We start from the raw sequence: 6,000 nt of genomic DNA on the forward strand, positions 1-6,000 counted from the left end.
CCTCGTACGCGGCTACCATCAGGTCCCTGTCAGGCCGGAGGACATCCCGAAGACGGCTGTCATCTCGCCGTTCGGGCTATTCGAATTTCTTCGGATGCCCTTCGGTTTGAAAAATGCGGCTCAGGCATTCCAGCGCCTCATGGACAGCGTCTTGCGCGGCTTGGATTTTTTGTACGTATACCTGGACGACATCCTCGTCGCCAGCGCGTCCCGCGAAGAGCACCTACACCATCTCCGCACGCTCTTCGAACGTCTGGGCCAGCACGGCCTAATCGTGAACCCCGCCAAGTGCCGGTTCGGTGTCGCTGAAATCGACTTTTTGGGGCACCGCGTCACCAGGCACGGGGCCGTCCCCCTACCGGCCAAGGTGGAGGCGGTGAAGGTGTTTCCGCGCCCCTGCACGATCAAGGGGCTCCAGGAGTTCCTGGGCATGGTAAACTTTTACCATCGGTTCCTGCCCCGCATCACCCAGCTCCTGCGCCCCTTGCACGAGGCCCTCCGGGGGAAGCCGGGCAAAGGTGACGTTACCTGGACCGAGCAGATGGACGCGGCACCGCCCAGCACCGCAGGCACGCCGCCCCCCGGTCCGGCACCCATCCCGGGTACAGCCGGGGGCATCCCACCTGGCATCCCTGCACCCCGGACGCCGCCGGTCGCCAGAGGGCGCTTCGGCCGGGTCATCCGTTTGCCCCGCAAACTGGCCCTCCAGGTGCGCGGGAATTCTGGGGGGGGGGGGGGGGGCGCGTGTGGCGTACACGAAAGCCCACTGGCGTGATGACATCATTCCTCGCACCAAGTGGGCGGCGGCCACGCCCGAGGGTTAGGCGTGGCCTCAGGATATACACCGGGCGCGCAGCCCGGAGCGCGCCAGTGCTACAGTGACCTCTTTGGAATAAAGAACTATAAACTTACCGCGTTGTCCGCTTCCTCCTTGGTAGCAAGTCACGCGCGTAGCACCGTGTGCTTCAGACGGATGGATGGACGGACGGACAACCCAAAAACATAATTAATATGTCTTCGTCCAGTATAAAAAATGTCTGATGATGCATGTGTGTGTGTGAATGTGCACCAGACATTGATTTTTTGGTGAGTTTATTTCATATATAAAATATATTTTCATTCCATAATGTGAATGTGTACACCCAAAATTATTAAACTTGGACAAGGACATTAGGAAGTGTGTGTGTATGTATGTGTGTGTACACGTGCATGTGTATACAAGTGTGTGTGTATGTGTGTGTATATCTGTGTCTGTGTCTGTGTGTGTGCGCGCGTCTGTGTATGTGCGTCTGTGTGTGTGTGTGTGTGTGTGTGTGTGTGTGTGCGCGTCTGTGTATGTGTGTGTGCGTCTGTGTATGTGTGTGTGTATGTGTGTATATATATGTGTATACATGCGTGTGTGCTTGTACAAGTGTGTGTGTGTGTGTATGTATATGTGTGTGTGTGTGTGTGTGTATGTATGTGTGTATGTATGTTTGTGTCTGTGTGTGTCTGTGTGTGTCTGTGTGTGTCTGTGTGTGTGTATATATATATATATGTGTGTGTGTGTGTGTGTGTGTGTGTATGTGTGTGTATGTGTGTATATGTATATGTGTGTGTGTGTGTGTGTGTATGTATGTGTGTATGTATGTTTGTGTATGTGTGTGTGTGTGTCTGTGTATATATATATGTGTGTGTGTGTGTGCACACGTGTGTTGGTGTATACGTATATATACACCTAAAATGAAGAAATAAATATACACATATACATACTCTGTTTTCACCTGTGCCTGGTCCACTGTCCGCCCCCCCCCCCCCCCAACTCCTCTTTTCGAACTTGACTAACTTCTAATAGGACGAGACAGGGATGAAGCGGCCGGTGGGGGAGGGGGGGGGGGGGTCTCAGAGTCAGATCAAGTCAGATTTTGCAACAATGGTTGACATGACACAGAAGAAGGATCATCTGTGTTGAGCTTGTCTGGTGCAAGACATTCCTTTTGGGGGAGATCCCTTCGACTCTGTCATCAGTAAGACGTCACTAACAAAACCACCCTGCACCCCGTAGTCACACGAAAAATGTACCAACCACCACCTGGTGGGCTCACTTAATGAAGACCTGGAAACGATCTGTTTGCCATGTTTCGGTGCAGACGAGCCCCCCTCCCACTCCACCATATTAAAGATAAGTACCTCTATTTCCAATAGTACAAAATTATACGATCATACAGGTATCCTACCTGTGCACCATGCTGTGTTACAAATTGATTCTTTGATTCCAACTACTTGTTTTCACACCTCGTCTGCAGTTTGTGTCCTAGTTTTACAATGACAGTAATTCCTATCCCTTGACAGTACCAGTACCAGGAGCTGGTGAGTTATAGTGAATATGCTCATTTGGTTCTTCTTCCAGCTCTGTACGTGGTACATTAATGTGTCCACACTATCAATCAGCACAATGTGATCGATGCAACCATGACATCACCATCCTGATCAGTTCATCAAACTCGAAGGAATGCGTATGTGACTGGGGTAAGAATAGCATTGATCATGTGACCGTGGAGGTTAGATTACCCTTGTAGCAGGGGACAATGTCTGATTGTCGGAGTGCGAAACGTGCACCGAAGACGTAGTGAGTTTTAACTTCAGAAGAAGGTATCAAATAAGTTTGTGTAAAACCTGTTTTGGGCGAGGCCAGGTAGGACTTGGACACAAAACACGTGTATTGTGCTTTAGGAGGAGACAGCGTGAACTGTTTGATTAGTGGACTGTCGGCCAGCCCGAGATGGGTCCCCGGCTCATAGAAGCGGTATGCATCACCCAAAATGGTGGCGCCAAAGTTTACCAGGGACATAACCACGGCTGATCACAGCAGTTCCGAGTTGAGTTCAGTATGAGTTCCACAGCGTGCAGTTCTGTTCGAGTTCCGCAGTGTGGAGTTCTGTTCGAGTTCCGCAGCGTGCAGTTCTGTTTGAGTTCCTCAGTGTGGAGTTCTGTTTGAGTTCTGCAGCGTGCAGTTCTGTTTGAGTTCCACAGTGTGCAGTTCAGTACGAGTTCCACAGTGTGCAGTTCAGTACGAGTTCCGCAGTGTGCAGTTCTGTTCGAGTCCGCAGTGTGCAGTTCAGTACGAGTTCCGCAGTGTGCAGTTCAGTACGAGTTTCGCAGTGTGCAGTTCAGTATGAGTTCCGCAGTGTGCAGTTCAGTATGAGTTCCGCAGTGTGCAGTTCAGTACGAGTTTCGCAGTGTGCAGTTCAGTATGAGTTCCGCAGTGTGCAGTTCAGTATGAGTTTCGCAGTGTGCAGTTCAGTATGAGTTCCGCAGCGTGCAGTTCAGTATGAGGTCCGCAGCGTGCAGTTCAGTACGAGTTCCGCAGTGTGCAGTTCAGTATGAGTTCCGCAGCGTGCAGTTCAGTACGAGTTCCGCAGCGTGCAGTTCAGTACGAGTTTCGCAGTGTGCAGTTCAGTATGAGTTCCGCAGCGTGCAGTTCAGTATGAGTTCCGCAGTGTGCAGTTCTGTTTAAGTGCCGCAGTGTGCAGTTCTGTTTGAGTTCCGCAGTGTGCAGTCCAGTACGAGTTCTGCAGTGTGCAGTTCTGTTTGAGTTCCGCAGTGTGCAGTCCAGTACGAGTTCTGCAGCGTGCAGTTCTGTTTGAGTTCCGCAGTGTGCAGTCCAGTACGAGTTCTGCAGTGTGCAGTCCTGTTTAAGGCCCGCAGTGTGCAGTTCTGTTTGAGTTCTGCTCAAATTAAGTTCAGTGGCTGTTCTGTCTAGAGCAGTTTGAGTTCAGTTTTGCTGCTCGTTCTCAAGGATTGCAGTTTGAGACTTCGTTTAGGCTTGTTGTACACCGCTTCTTACCTATTCCATTTCCAGGCGCCACATGACGTAATCGCCGGGCTTCGAAGGGGGCGTGGCGATGACGCGAGCTGAAAGGGAGTACTCGGTTTTCACTCCGGTTTCTTGTTTGTTTGTCCAGGCAATATCTCAGCCATGCTTTGAGCTAGAAAGCTGAAACCTGGGCAAACTTTGGCAAAAACGGTATTTTTTGATTAATAAATGAATTGATTAATTACTTAATTATTATCGATGAATTAAGTACTTATATATTTCCTCTCTTCTGGGCATTATCTCAAGCACCTTTTGAGTTAGGAAGCTGATATTTGGACATGCCAATGACCAAGTGATTTTGCTGCAAAGGCTATTTTTGATTTATTGATTAATCAATTAATCGATTAATTATATTATTTAATTATTCAATGAATGACTATTTTTAATTTTTTTTTAAAGATGCACATTCGGATGAAATGGTAGTGGTTTATGTATTCTATTTAATTAGCCAATTGATGAATTATTTGATTTTTATGACTATTATTTATTTATTTTAATTATTAGTCATTTATTTATTTTCATCTATATACATATTTCCAAGTGTTTGTACATTATTCTTTCATGGCCGAACCGTAGCACCTCGAGCCCCCAAATTTTGGGCGGAGGTACTTCAGAATTTGAGCAAGTCTTTAAGCTCCCACATGTTGGCCTTGAAGGCAGTTTTTAGGCATCCAAAGGCCGCTATAAAGTGTATATTGGGATGTGGGTTCAGGCAGTGCTGCCACCAGTCCGCAAGAAAAACGGTAATCACCATGAGGTCAATAACTCCATAGCTTTTCAATGTTCATCATGTCCGAAAGCCACCGCTTGGAAAAGCTCACCCAGGTGGACAACGCAGGTTATCCACCCCTAATCTCGAGCAGTGCCGGGTATAGCCCATGACAGTTGTATATCAAGTGCATGTCCTTGCCCACTTGTCTTTTGAGGGCCTGCTCTGTTCCGATTATTTATTTACTAAGGGTATTATTTCTTTAGGTACGTGGATGACTGAATGGCACGCTCTCCTACCAGTTCTTCTCAGCTAAGTAACCCCGACCATTTATGTTGAGTTTTAGTTTCCTTTTTTAAAATTTAACCTCCGCTACCAAAGGTGGATGGAGGTTATGTTTTCACCCCTGTCTGTCTGTGAACAAGATATCTCAAAAAGTTATGGACGGATTTGGACCGAACTTGGTGAAGATCTGAATATGGATTCGGATACGAGAGTTATTTAATTTTAAGCGATTCTTCACCATTGAAGGATCGGGTGAAAATCGACACATGATATTTAACAAGTAGACGAAAAAACATGTTTTAGGGCTACACACTTTTATTTTATATTTTTACTTTGTAAGCCAAATTTTTTTTTTTTTAATTAAATTTTGATAGATGAAAATGTACCAGAAAAGAGGACCGTGGGCCAAATTTCAGCTCTCCAGGACGTATGGAACCTAGTAAACGAACGGCTCAAAGATTTAAAATGGGACAAACAAAGATCAGATGAAGTTAAATAAAAAAAGGTATGGATGACTTATGACTAAACTAGGTGACAGGTGACGAGTTGGTTAGGTGACAAGAACAATCCAATTAGATTTTGGTCCAGATCCGAATCCAGATGCAGCCAATCAGTGGGATACAAAACAAACTGTTCAGCCTGGCGGAGGTATGCGCTCCACAGTGCCCTTCTAGTTGTTCCTGTTCATGATTTTTGTCGGTTTCTGTCCCAACAGTGTCCTGCTGTGTTGAATCGTTTGATTCGTCTCTGCGTCGAGTCTGGGCCTACCTACTGCAAGCATAGTCAAGTGCGTTTGTATACCATTCATTTATCTACAGTCCTTCTCTCCTTGTATTCCCCATTCATTGTGTCACGGATTCGTCACTTCAGTCATTGTGGTTTTCATCTACTGTAAGCATTTTTGGATCCATGTACGATTATTGTTATCGTTTAAGTGAAATGGAGATAACTGTTTTCAAAAGGTGAAAAAATTAGTTTTAAAAGAAATCGGAAACCGGATCGAGAGAAAACCGGAAGAAGAAGAGGAGGAAGAGAAAAGCGGAGCAAGAGAGGTCGGGAAGAAAAGCCGAGCTACTTTGAGGTCTCGAGGAGACGCTGGCGAACGTGGGTCACGAGCGAACTTTGGTTTTCCCGGGAAAGGGATTCCTGC

This window comes from Myxine glutinosa, chromosome 2 (genome assembly GCF_964187855.1).
Source record: "Myxine glutinosa chromosome 2, kmMyxGlut1.1, whole genome shotgun sequence".
Classification (NCBI taxonomy): Eukaryota; Metazoa; Chordata; class Myxini; order Myxiniformes; family Myxinidae; genus Myxine; species Myxine glutinosa.